This window comes from Harmonia axyridis, chromosome 7 (genome assembly GCF_914767665.1).
Source record: "Harmonia axyridis chromosome 7, icHarAxyr1.1, whole genome shotgun sequence".
Lineage (NCBI taxonomy): Eukaryota > Metazoa > Arthropoda > Insecta > Coleoptera > Coccinellidae > Harmonia > Harmonia axyridis.
Genome location: NC_059507.1, coordinates 441,489 through 454,205, shown reverse-complemented (window position 1 = coordinate 454,205; position 12,717 = coordinate 441,489). Strand labels below are relative to the sequence as shown.

At 34.2% G+C, this 12,717-nt stretch overlaps 1 protein-coding gene across 6 annotated transcripts in view; it reads left to right on the top strand.

The window, feature by feature from the left end:
• The window catches only part of LOC123683809 (ras association domain-containing protein 10-like), a 49,091-nt gene that overhangs the window by 689 nt on the left and 35,685 nt on the right, over positions 1 to 12,717 (top strand). Inside the window, exons 3-7 of one of the 6 annotated variants that reach the window (XM_045622726.1) lie at positions 42 to 182; positions 1,457 to 1,528; positions 1,628 to 1,757; positions 2,027 to 2,168; positions 2,263 to 2,405. The gene's annotated coding sequence lies outside the window, so the exon portion shown is untranslated. Of the gene's footprint in view, positions 1 to 41; positions 203 to 760; positions 1,529 to 1,627; positions 1,758 to 2,026; positions 2,169 to 2,262; positions 2,406 to 4,383; positions 4,507 to 5,525; positions 5,676 to 12,717 lie in introns of those variants that run through there. The other 5 variants (XM_045622724.1, XM_045622725.1, XM_045622727.1 and 2 more) reach the window with 5 other exon arrangements.

The window sequence follows — 12,717 nt, the reverse complement described above, 5'->3', positions numbered from 1 at the left end:
TGTTTATACATTTGAAAGACCTAATTCTGGTTTTGTTTTAGTATTCAACTCGCTACAAACATCAATAACTTAAGTAACAGCCGAATCTTCTGAATCTAGGAGTCAGTAGACAGAAAGGGAAATTGTTTAACATTCCAGGAATACGAACTTAATATGTCTCAACCTTTTCAGAAAAGAGGAAGGTAAGGAAGAACCCAACAAGGTAAGAAACTTCTGAACTTATTCTTGGGTTATGGGTTTGCCTCCCTTTACCATTTTTTTTCTACCATGAACCACAATATTAGAAACTTTCGAATTCAGAACCAGGAATGGTCTCAAATGATTCCGTTCAAGGACAAAATCAATTCTTTCTGGCGTTATACACATACAATATTTTGTTACATAATAGTTATTTATGCAACAAGTGCAAAAACTGAATGTTTATTATTCAATTTTTGCACGAGTTGCATACAACATTTTTTCTACGTTCATGCAAAAAGCAAAAAATGATTTATTGAGGTGCGGCACTAGGTGTAGGAAAATGAAAAGCGCAACTTGAATACTTTATTATTAATATCGATTTGCATTAAAATAGGAACTAATACGTTACGAACAATTTAACTCAAACTTTATTTTTACCCTCAATGTTGAAAGTGAATGAACAATTGGTGCAATTTTCAATATGAATATTTCGTAGTGAAGTACTTTTAAAATCCACTTCTTGATTTGTTACTGCTGTAAACGTACTAGTACTTGGTAACTGTACATCGTTATTTCCTTCAGGCTGAAATATTTGTTTGTCATGATGACAGCACGTTGAAGTAGAATGACAGATGAGTGCAATAAAAACTTTATTGCACTGGTGCAATAAAGAACTTCTTTTCCCACTAAATATAGTACAATGAAGTTTTGCTTTTTGCATGAATGTAGAAAAATTAATTAAAAGATAACCATCCGATCGAGCTGAAATTTCAAACTCAGTTGTAAAATAGTGAAACAAAAAAGATATTATTTATAAAATTTCAATAACTCCGAATCTTACGTTAAAATCACTGAAATTCTGTATGAACCTAATACCTACTAAGCTTCTGGAATGGAGAATTCAATTGAATTTTTTCGAAGTGATGACGCTCTGAACCACAAAATCTGATTGCGGAATTTCTAAAAAAAAATATTTGCATGTTGGGGTGAAAAAGCCCCCAGTCGTTTCTTAATATTTTTCAATTCCACGCATTTCATTCAAATAACAGAGACCTAGCAATTCGATTTCTGAAAACATAAATTCATACTTCGATTTGATGATCGTGTCATTCGATGACATAGCACAGAAATTCAATCACAGATTTTTATGTTTTCCATGGTTTTGCCTCTTCAATATTCCAGTTACGTTTCGATCATAGATCAAAGAAATTCCAAAACCCCGCCTACCATTTATTGATGATTGTTGGTGAACTGAATTATTATTATTCTATGATAGGTACTGACTTGCAAGAATACGAGATTCACGTGAATCAATCAATTTTTCTCCAGATAGGTAATCATTTTTAAGGTAGGTAATCTATACACATTTTTCATTCAAGTTACATTTGATATAACGATTTATCTTACGAAATGGTGTTGATGATACTGAATATGTCCTCTGTTATAGATTCATGATGTCTCATCAGTCAATTGCTAACATTGAAGATGAAAATGAAGGACAAGGAAGAAAATGAATCAAAATAAATCTAAGTTTATAATGATGAAAAGCTCTATCACATTGAGGAATGAATCTATCGGTGAGTACAATTACCTATTAAGAGTAAGTTCATTCAAAGAAAACAATTTCTTCCAAATACTAACTATAACGTGACTTCAATCATGGGAAAAGGCAAATCTCTTTGGTTTTACTTTTTTTATTAAATCTGGAATTGCCAGTATTTGGAGGATTTTGGAAGAAATTTTTTTTATCTGTCGATTTGATAATTTTATCATCCGATGACGTCACAGAGAAATTCAACCACAGAAGGATTTGGATTCTAACTACTGTAGTTATTCTTGATCATAGATTGCAGGAATGCCGAAACTCCGCCTACAAATCTATGTTTATTGGCAGACTGAATAATTAAGTAGTCTATGACACTGATTTGCAAAAATACGTGAATATTCACGTGAATCAATTCGTTCTTGTTCAGATAGTTATTTCTAAGGTATTTTATGCACATTTTATTTCAAATTACGTTTGATATTATCACTTATTTCATCGGATGGTATTAATGATACTAAATATGTTCTCTGTTATAGATTTTATGATGTCCCATCAGCCCATTGCTAACAGTGAAGATGGAAATAAAGGACAATGAAGTTCTAGGAAAGGAATGAAACAAAAAGAATCGAAGTTTATAATGTCGAAAAACCCCCTTTCACATCAAGGAATAAACCCATCGGTGAGTACTCAGAACAATTATTAGAGATAGTAAGTACATTCAAGGAAAACAACTTTTTTCAACTTCTAACTATACTTAACGTAGATAATTTCAATCATGGGAAATAGAAAATTTCTTTGATTCTACGTTTTTTGTATAAAATCTGAAATTGTACAGGGTGGGCAAATAAGCGAGGTAAGCGGCTATATCTCAGGATCCACTCATCGTAGAGACTTGCGGTAAAAATTTTTAACATTAAAGTGTTCAAGAAAACACACTTGAAGTCGTTTTGAAGTTCATACCTCTACCGCTAGGGGGCGTGATAGCTATCGTCGAGTAGAAAAGTTAATTTTACTCGAAAATGTTTCATATCAAAATGAAGAAAAAATATCATCACTGTAATCCTTGGAAAATTCTCTATCTTTTTGAATTGTCACTTTCGATTTTACGACATCAAATAAGGGTAGGTGAAAGGGAGAAATATGACTGATGGAAGTGCCTGTAACTTCAGTTTGGCTCAACATTTTTGAGCAAATTAGATCTCGTCTGAAAGATAATATCTTGTTGATTGAGGACAAAATATAGTCACGATAAATTTGTTTTTGCTGCTTTCGATAGGGGGCGCTAAGTCATAAGTTCATTGTTTTGTTCATTTTACTTCGAAATTTCAAATGTAATGATAGGATTTTTTCAACAGAAACAGAAATTTCATCAAATTTGCATGAAAAAACCTGAAGGTCACAAAGCGATAGTTTCAGGCGTTCTGAAGTTATGGCCGAAAGAAGATATTCTTCAACTGATGCACTGCGAAAAACCAAATTGTGTCTTTAGGTTCTGACAGAAAAAGAAATCCCATCAAATTTATATTAAAAAACCAAAAGGTCGCAATGCGATAGCTTCAGGCGTTCTGGATTTGATTTTGAAAATGATTTTGAAATGGATATTTGGAAGATTTATTCTGTTTACAGTCTTTGGGTGATTAAGAGGTAAAATTTTTCTGTAAACATTTGTCAGAACCTATTAACTTTTGGGCTACAGGGTTTCAAAGTTTAAAAATAGAAGCTTTTATCATAATTTTAACAATTTGTGTTTGTGGTAGTCATTTTCAACTGCTAATCTAAATTATTTGCGTTTTTGTTCGAAAACTCGCCCTTCCAATTTGGTGGTAAAATTCATCAACTACTAAAAGAGTTCAATACAACAAACGTTTTTAGTTTTCCATCAATAATCGTTCATCGAACGAAAAAATATCAATAATTAACCATGAATGAATTATTGTGATGTAGTATTGGATATTACTGATATTAAATAATATTGAAATTTCAAAATTTTCTGCCCATCTGATTGATATGTATGAATTTATCCTCAATGGAAGATAATGCTCAATCCAAAATAGTCTTCTGCATTAGGCCTGAGTGCATACACCTATTGATTTAATAACTTGTTTTCTATTGATCATGAGGATTGAGTTTTATCGGTTCAAAAAATCCCCAAACCACAAAATTCGAACTCAATTATGATCTTCATCTAGGAAGAGTAGCTCAAACCAGGTGAGAGTAAGGATAGGTAATTACAGGATTCTATACGTGTTGGGCGCGGAAATATTCAGTTCAGTAATATGCCGATAGATGGCAACTTGATTGTCTCAGCTATATAGTGACTTAATTAAATATAGTCGCGACAATTCGTTCAAATTGAGCCTAAAAATGTTCCTAATCGGATTTTTTCTAAAGCTCAATGGTGTCATCTAGGAAGCGTAACTCAAACCATACCAGATTCTGGTAAGGGTAGCTAATTACAGGATTCTATAAGTGTTGGTCCGCGAGAATATTTAGTTTAGTTTTATGCGGATAGATGTCTTGGAGCCAAATTCCTCACTGATTTGAATTTTTGATTTTTTTAGAAAAACTGGCAAAATTCGAGTGTTATCAGTTCTGTATTAGGCCTTGATCTCATGTTATACTGTTTTTATATTTATTTGAGGAGTTTTCTTATTGCAGATGCAGATGAATTTGGCGTCGGTTCTCAGCAGAAAAGTGTATCTACTTACATATTCAAAGCACAATGTTTCTGCGAAAATGGAATATCTAATTTTGGAGCTGTGTTAGGGAGTAACTTACAGGTTAGTAACTTCTTCAAGATATATTAAATTTCGAAGCTGATCCGACAACATTTTTGAACCAAAATTCATCCCCCAAATTTGAAATATCTCGAATTTCAGAACTTTTAGAAAGAAACTGAATGTAGATTTTTGTTGGCTTCATCGTATTTGATGGTTTTTTGATCTTAAATTAGTCGGTAATCCAATCTTGTTGTTTTTGACGGAATTAAATTTTCATTCGGTACTTTGAATTTTTACAATTGTGATTTTTGTTTGAAATTTTTGGTTCCTGAATTTTGGCGTTACTAATTTCCCCTTAGCGACGGCCCTGTATATTTCTGATTGTCTGGATCTTCTAGAAATTAATCAGATATTTTTTCCTGAGGAAGTTCACAGTTTTCGAACAATTTTTCTCTAATTCTGTGGTTATTCCGTTCATTCTTCCACATCTTGCAGAACAAAATCGTGCGAGAATATATCAGAAACGCACAGTTTTCATGGTTATATTTTATTATTCTATGTTGGTATTCCGAACTTTCCGCCACGGCTTTATCTGTCAATTCATCAATTTGCCTTAAAGAAATCAGTTCTGCCAACCATTATTTTTCAATGCAAAAATCACTAAAATATATTTATGGAAATATTTCATTAATTCCAATGAAAATGCAATGAATTAGAGAAAATAATGTATAATACTCGTACAGAAGGCTCATTCTACCACTCGTTCATTCCAAAACTCGTCACTTCGTGGCTCGTTTTTGAATTTTGAACTCGTGGAAGAATATCAATGACTTCTGCACTTGTATTATAAATAACTATTTTGCAATTAGCTTCTACAGATTCTTCTCAAACAATTATCGGGTTCTGAACTTTCCAAAACATGAATGGGTCCTTTTGCATCATCCATTACGTCATCGAAATTCAGCTGAAAAATTATCATTGATTCACAATAGCGGGAAGTTTCAATGGAAAAGCTCGGCCTGCCATGACGGATCAGCGTATTCAGTTTTCTAACCGCTGAAGAACCGTACTCGAGACTGACTTCCTTCGGCCATCAGTTTGTTCTCGGCTCTTGTCCAGGCAGGTCCTGTCGTGCAATTGAGTGCCGCGCGTCGCCTACTGTCATTTTACGCGATATACTGGATGTTTTCTATTGTTGTTTGTTTGTTCTCGTTGAATTAGGTGAAAAGGTGAGTGATTTTCTTCGGAATTTTACGGATATATAAACGTTGAGGTTTAATCGCTTAGAGATAATTAACTTTTAATTAAGTTGTACTCATGTAAAGGTAGATATACTTACCTGATGGCTGTTTCGAATATAGGGTGTTCCTGAATTGGACGTACACAGGAAAATGAGAAATTCCTTGGTTGAATTTAAGAAAAAGAGTCCTATAAACATGGACCCGCAAACGCTTTGTTTTCGAGATACAGGGTGATTCTTGTAGTCCTCCCTTTTTATGATGATTATAACATACTAATACCTAACAATATTGATTAATCTTCGCTACTGATTCGGTGAATAAGTACCAAAATTTATAATTAATTTTTTCATCAAAGCTTACTAACTGAATCTTTATAATAATTTGGATGATTACTAGAGAATTGTTTGAATTTTTTTTTTCTAATTCGGTAGCAGATATAACAAAACCACAAAAATCCAAAAAGTGTAGTATTGGATCAAAGTTTTTGTTTACATTTTTCTAAACTACCAGTGGTCCGCCAAAAAATAGTTCTGGAGGAAAGTAGCGGGCACTGTTCCAGAAAAAATATCACCCCGTAGATTTGCATTCAAAATTAGCACTTCACATGATGAAAACTTCAAATTGGAATATCTATGCCAAATTAGGTGCTACGAGAAAAAACTTTAAAAAAATCGAACTTTAACAAGAAACACCCTGTATTTCGAAAACAAAGCGTAATCCGAGGAATCTGTCATTTTCGTTTGTACACCCGATTTAGGAGCTGCCTCTATAAGAAGAAAACTTAATTTCGTTGTCTTACAATGACCCTACTATTACTGTTCTTTATTATTTTTCTTTATCATAATATCATCTTGTCTGCACAGAAACGAACTGAAATTGAAAGACAAACTGTATTAGAAAGAAAATGTTTTTTAATTTCACCAGAAACCATTAGTTTTTTTCATTGTAAAGAGAAAGGTATGCTATTAACAATATAGAAAAAGATATTAGCCAAATGGCTAAATTTTCTATGACCAATTGGCACATTTGCGGCAGTATGTCCTCAATAACTTCAAGAATTCCGCCTTTAATGTATTAAATCGATTGTGGAGCATTGACTTATATCTTATCTTCCCAGTGACTCTGAAGGAAAAATTTTAAAGGTGTTGAATCACAAGATCTCGGTGGCGTCTTCAAGAAATAACACTACAAGGAAGCTTCTCTTGCAAAATTGCGATTGTTTTGTTGCACATGTAGCTCGTAGCGCCTTCTTTTTGAACATAAACGTCGTCCACATCAATATCAATCAATTTCAGCCATAAAAAATCATTAATCATAGCTGGTAGCGCAATCCATTCAACCTAACAGCTGTACCAGCCTCATTTTCGAATAAGTAACGTCCAATCCCCCAACAACCCAAAAACAGCACCAAACAGTGACACGTTGAGGTTGGAGAGGCATTGGTCCGTACTTCTTCAAAAACGATGATGGCCAGAACGTTACAGTCAATGGTGATCGGTATAGAGCCATGATTACTAACTTTTTCATTCCTGAATTGAACAACCATGATGTCCAGGAGCTGTGGTTCGAAGCTATGTAAAGTCATTGGTCTATGCGGATAAGCCACAAACCCTTGACCATTTGGAAGACAACATTCGCCGTGTTATTTCCGATATACGGCCACAAATGTTGGAAAAAGTCATCGAAAATTGGACGTCCAGATTGGACTACATCCGAGCCAGCCGTGGCGGTCATATGCCAGAAGTCATATTTATAATGCAATGCCACAAGATTATCTTGCGGATAAATAAAATGCATGTTAATCGAATAATCCATCGTTGTTTTATTGCAATTTAATGTTCTATAGCTCTAAAAAAAACACCCTTTAATAGCGTAGTTTTTACTTAAATGTCAAAAGATCATAGCCGCCCAGATAACGGGCTATTCAAAACGAAACCTCTCATTGGGAAACCCTTAATTTTTGTTCGATTTTGTATACTTAATCAGCGACTCCACGTACGTGATCTCCTCGCATATACATCGTTGACGCATAAAACCATGTAGAGCTAATAGCGGTGAGCAATGAATAAAGGTACCTACCACCTAAAATTTGTGTCTTGCTGCCCACTTATCACCCACGCTCATGATGCATTGAACAACAGAGTGGGGTAATTTATCGTTCGATTATTGTTTCCGTTGCCCCCTATATCACAATGTTCATTTATACGATCGTGTATGACAGGATTTAGTTGCGATATTATAATTGGTTTCCAGTTATAAAAGAGCAGAGTTCCTTTCAGAAAATATCAATTTAGAAATTGTTTCCTAATTCGGCACTTTCAATTTTGAACATGCGAATTTTTTGTTCTTGAAGTAGAACGCTCTGACTGAATCTAAGTGCCTCAATTTTCTCCTGAGAGGTCACCTCCAGAGCTCTGAAAGAAACACTGTAAAAAATTCCTACGAATATCTAAGACCATCAAGAGTCTCCATGTGTTGTAGTTATTCTTTTTGTAGCTTTTGATAACATTATATTTATTAATACATAATACATAAATAAAATAAAAACATCATAAATTGACTCAACTATAGTTTTCAATTTCTACTAAACATCCACTAGTGAAAACCTATCGTATCGTTCTAATATTTTCGATTCTATGTGTCACAACTTTGAACCATATACTCATGTTGCTAAAAAAAACATGAGCATGAAGAAACATTGCGAAATTCACGATTTGTAAAATCACGAAATGATTATTACGTAATGTAGAGTTCACGTGAAGTGAACCGATGAAATCTAACTATACTATGCAGTTTATGAGCGGATATTTGTTTTCGAAAACATCGATATACAGGGTGTATCATCAAAAATATAATTTTATGGGTAAGACTGGCGGTAGAATTGAATATTAGCCATTTTCCTTAACCTAAATTTTCCAGAAAATTGTTGGAAAAGATCAAGATTTATACAGTTTGATATATGATCATAAAATGCATAAAACACTTACATATCATGATCAAATACAGGGTGATTCACCGGAATGGCCTATTAGACGTTTATGGAAAACTAATCAGAATTTTGAGCTGAAAAATTGCATGTTGAGTTTGAGACAATGATGTTTCTCCCTACATCTAGATCTCTACAACTTCCGGTTATACCAGAAAAAGACTACTACTTCCTTATTTCAAATGGCTCACCCAGTATATTATTGCATCATTAGATAGCTCTTTCATTGAAAACTTCGACAATATGCCATACCTTGGGTAAAAACTCAACGGTTCATGAGTTAATGAGATTCTTATGGAAAAAATGGTGGCGATGAGGACTCAAATTTTGTTGAATATTTCGGCAAAAAAAGCTTTGTCCGAAATTTTTTTTTTCTATTTCGATTCTGTAAATACGTGATATTATAAGGATATTTACGGTTTGGACCAAAAAAAAAAATTGTACAGGATGTTCATAAGAAGATCATGAACTTGGACAACTCAAATTCATCAAAACTCAAGATTTTCAAATTAGAACCTATATTTTTTATTATTTCAGTCGATTCTACGTACAAAAATAGTAGGGGTTACTTAAGTAAACCAATTTTTTCAAAATTCAGTCCCAACTACCTTACTGTGCCAATATCCAATATTTCACCACGTCAGTGATGTTCTCCAATTTTCACAGAAAACATTATACAAATAAATAAGAAATCATAACTCAAAACTTCGATTTTTTTATGGAGAAGCATATTTCTTTGAATGCAGCAAAACTTGAACGAAATTCGGCAACAACCAAGTATGTTTTGTAGCTCTTGTAAATGTTACGCCTCTGGAGTCTTGGAACGGATTAGAGTTACGTGAGCCTGTTCTCTTTGTAGCCCTTTAACGTACTGCTAATAACGAATATCCGTTTCCTGCATTTCCCACGTCAAACGAAGAAACCGTCCTGATGATATTTTAAAATACAGGTGAACTTGCACGAAGCTATGAAAAAAGACAGTGGTGGAACTGCTCCTGAGCTACGGACATCCAGTTCTTTGCACGCCTAATGTCTTCATCGCTGGCTGACTAGCCAAATGACATGATAGATACTAATTTGATGAAACGCTCGGTAACCGGAGTAGACGATATAAAATTGTTGTCGAACGAAGTATTCGCGATAGAAAATATGATGTTATTGTGGCCACGTTTTTGCTAGAAGTGTTATTAACTGAAGAAGTGTATTATTTTCGCTCTGCTCATGGACTATGATAGTCATTCTGTGAGTCATCACCTGGCAACTTCGGTTTCAGTGAGTTTCGTAAAATTCGTGAATTTGTTTTTAATTCCTCTTCAATTTGAAAGTGCTAATACAAGTTATCGCTAAATTTGAAGTAACGGGTGTTTTTTTAGAGCTATAGAACTTTGAATTGCAATAAAACAACTATGGATTATTCGATTGACATGCATTTTATTTATCCGCAAGATAATCTTGTGGCATTACATTTTAAATATGATTTTTGGCATATGACCGCCACGGCTGGCTCGGATGTTGTCCAATCTGGACGTCCAATTTCCGATGACTTTTTCCAACATTTGTGGCCGAATATCGGCAATAACACGGCGAATGTTGTCTTCCAAATGGTCAAGGATTTGTGGCTTATCCGCATAGACCAATGACTTTACATAGCCCCACAGAAAGTAGTCTAGCGATGTTAAATCACAAGATCTTGGAGGCCAATTCACAGGTCCAAAACGTGAAAAGTCGATTGTGGCACGAGCTGTGTGATATGTTGCGCCGTCTTGTTGAACCACAGCTCCTGGACATCATGGTTGTTCAATTCAGGAATGAAACAGTTGGTAATCATGGCTCTATCTATACCGATCACCATTGACTGTAACGTTCTGGCCATCATCGTTTTTGAAGAAGTACGGACCAATGATTCCACCAGCCCATAAAGCGCACCAAACAGTCAGTTTTTTCTGGATGTAACGGTGTTTCGACATACACTCGAGGATTAGCTTCACTACAAATGCGGCAGTTTTGTTTGTTGACTTAGCCATTCAACCAGAAGTTCGCTTCATCGCTAAACAAAATAAAATGGAAGTAGTGCGCGATACGTATTCTGCACAGAACCATTATTTTCGAAATAAAATTGCCCTATTTGCAAGCGTTGTTCTGGCGTGAATCTATTCATGATGAATTGCCAAACCAAACTGAGAATAAATCACTTGACAGCTGTTAAATCGGTCGCCATCTTGAACAGTAATGCCAACTTAAAGTTATATACCTCGAAAAAAAAAACACCCGTTACAAAGAAATATGACAGATTCCTTGGATCATTTTAAGAAAAATGTCCTAAAAACTTAGGCCCGTGAACGCTTTCTTTCAAGGTGTTTCTTGTACTCCTACTTTTTTATGATGATTTTACCAGTTCAGTAAATATTTTTTGATCTTCGCTACAGATAGGGTTAAGAGTACTAAAACTTAAAATTAATTTATTCACCACAACTCACTAACTGGATCTTTATAATAATTTGGATTTTCCTGGGTATTATTAGAGAATTGTTTGAATTTTTTTGTCGAAATCCGAAGTAGATACGACAAAACTACAAGAAACCAAAAAGTGTAGTACTGGACCAAAGTTTCTTTTTCCATTTTTCTAAACCAGTGGTTCACCAAAATAAAATTCTGGAGAAAAGAAGCGGACACTGTCCCAATAATAATATCACCCTGTAGATTTCAAATTGGAATATCTTTGTCAAATTTAAGTTGAATATCCTGTGAAGGAAAGGTGCTACGAGGAAAAAACTCGAAAGAAATCAAACTTCAACACCCTGTATCTCGAAAACAAAGCGTTTTCAGGTTCATGCTTATGAAGGTCTTCTTTCTCAAAATTATCCAAGGAATCTCTCATTTTCGTTTGTGCCTCCAATTTAGAACTAAGTTCGTACTTGAAAATTAATATCCTTCTGAAGCAGACTAAATGCAAAAAACTATAGCAGGTAGCTAGGTATAAGCACTCCCTAAAAGTTTCACCATAAGCCATCTATTGTCCTTCTCTCGAAGGAGATTGTCAATAATTTATTATTCCAAATGATGTTTACGACAGGAGAAGTTTATTTAGCAATAATAGACAGTCAAGGTATTATTTATTAACGATTATCAAACGTATTGTTGTGCTAACATAAGAACAAAGCTTTATCGAACTAAACATGTTCAATTGAAAATAAATCCTCATTTTTTTTATAATGAATTCCTAGACAAACACCTACACGAAGCTTGTTGTCTTTATTGTTTTCATTCCACCTTATTTGTAAAAAGCTGAATACAATAACCCATTTTATACGTCGTCTAACCACAATTGAACTAGATCATTTTCATCATAGTTGAATTTTAATGATACTTATATTGTAAGTATGTTTTAAGCTCTACTTCCTATCAACTTTAAAACAGAAATTGGAGAAGTTAGCGATCAGTGGGGGACCATACACAGGTGGTATGGTCTGGCTTGTTGATCGTCACTTCCTAGAAACCAATTATAGCTACTTCGAACCTTCAGATAATGAGAAACGTCTGGGAGAGCTCTCTTCAGCAGATGATAAGGTTATTGAAGGTTATAAATTTCGTTAGGCTTTCCAAAGTCAGGTCTGAGGAAATTTCTGATATATATTCTTTCGTAAAGTTTTCGATAGAATGACTCACTTCGAGTTCGGATAGCATTTTTTATTTTTAATGCTCTGGAGACTTCAATAGTGAGTGAAGCGACGAACTTGAACACTTTTGAAGTCGATGATGATATTTGGATCTACTTGAGTATAAATGGCAAAATGGCACAGCAGGTTTAATTGAAACTCAAGTGCATATAACTCATTTCTGAATAATGAAGTTGCGATTTATCGTGACATATTAAAATAATACTCAAGAGTAGATGTCAATAGATTGCTTGCCATAAAAACGTCGTATATTGTAAAGTGGTTTAATTTATTTCCTTAAGATATTGTCTGAAGTTCATTCTGCGCATTAGAATCTTTAGATTTGAGGCTAGTAGGTAATATGAGCTAAGTACTATTGAAGATTGAA